A 1,708-nucleotide genomic window follows, 5' to 3' on the forward strand; every position below is an offset into this window, starting at 1 on the left:
CCAATGGTGAGAGAGGTATGTTGAAGTCACCCATAATCATTGTGTTGTGGTCTATTTGATTCTTGAACTTGAGGAGAATTTGTTTTATGAACGTCGCAGCACCATTATTTGGTGCATAAATATTGATAATTGTTATATCTTGTTGGTGAATGGTTCCTTTTAACAATATATAATGTCCTTCCTTATCTCTTTGGATTAACTTAGTCTTGAAGTCGATTTTATTCGATATGAGGATGACCAACCCTGCTTGCTTGCGAGGACCGTGTGCGTGGTATATTTTTTCCCAACCTTTCACCTTCAGCCTGTGTATGTCTTTTCCAGTCAGATGTGTCTCCTTGAGGCAGCATATTGTTGGATTTGTTTTTTTAATCCATGTTACCAGTCTATGTCGTTTTATTGGAGAGTTTAAACCATTAACGTTTAGAGTTACTATTGCTATATGGTTTGTACTTCCAGCCATGTTTGATTATTTCTCTCTCTCTCTCTCTCTCTCTCTCTCTCTCTCTCTCTTTTTTAAATTTAGTTTGTTTCTCCATGATTAGCTTTCCCCCCTCTGTCTGTCTTTACTGAGGTACTTCCCACTGTTGGCTTTGGTTATTGTTTTTCATTTCTTCCTCATGTAGTGTTTTGCTCAAGATGCTTTGCAATGCTGGTTTTCTGGCTGCAAATTCTTTTAGCTTTTGTTTATCATGAAAGATTTTTATTTTGTTGTCGTACCTGAAGCTTAATTTTGCAGGATACAGAATTCTTGGTTGGCATCCATTGTCTTTCAGTGTTTGAAATACGTTGTTCCAGGATCTTCTCGCTTTCAGCATCTGTGATGAAAAATCCGTTGTTAACCTTATTGGTTTACCCCTGAATGTAATCTGCCTCCTTTCTCTTGTAGCTTTTAATATTTTCTCTTTGTTCTGTATATTGGATATCTTCATAACAATGTGTCTTGGCGTTGGTCTACTTTGATTTTTTATGATTGGTGTCCTGTATGCATCTATAATTTGTATATCTGTTTCCTTTTTTATTTCTGGAAAGTTTTCTGTAATTATTTCATGTAGCAGGTTACTCATTCCCTTGGTTTGAATCTCTGTACCTTCCTCTATCCCGATGACTCTTAAATTTGGTTTTTTAATGTTATCACATATCTCTTGGATGTTTCTCTCGTGATTTTTAACCAACCTATCAGAGTTGGCTAGACTCTTTTCAAGATAATATATTTTGTCTTCATTATCTGACGTTCTGGCTTCTACTTGCTCCACTCTATTAGTGATGCTCTTGTTTGAGTTTTTAATTTGGTTTATAATTTCCTTCATTTCTAAGATTATTGTTTGATCCTTTTTCATAATCTCTATCTCCTGATAAAGATGCTTAACTTCTTCTTTTATCTGTTTTTGTAATGTGTTCTTTTGCTGCTTGAATTTGCTGTCTTGTATCCTCTTTAAGGTTCCATTCCATCTGTCTAAGGTATTCCTTGAGTTCTTTATATGACCATTTTTCTGATGAATCTATATCCTCCTGAATATTTAGGCTGTCCTGCATTGTTTGTACTCCTTTTCTTCCTTGCTTTTGCATGTTGCTCATATTGCTTCTTGTTCTGTTTGACTGCTGAGTTACTGTTTACTCCTATAAATTTATTTGATGTAATTCCCGGCAGGTCTCCTTTCAGCAGAATTTTGCTAGAAGTCCGTCAGCAGGTCACATGTAGGTGTATTAA

Source organism: Callospermophilus lateralis, chromosome 6 (genome assembly GCF_048772815.1).
Source record: "Callospermophilus lateralis isolate mCalLat2 chromosome 6, mCalLat2.hap1, whole genome shotgun sequence".
Lineage (NCBI taxonomy): Eukaryota > Metazoa > Chordata > Mammalia > Rodentia > Sciuridae > Callospermophilus > Callospermophilus lateralis.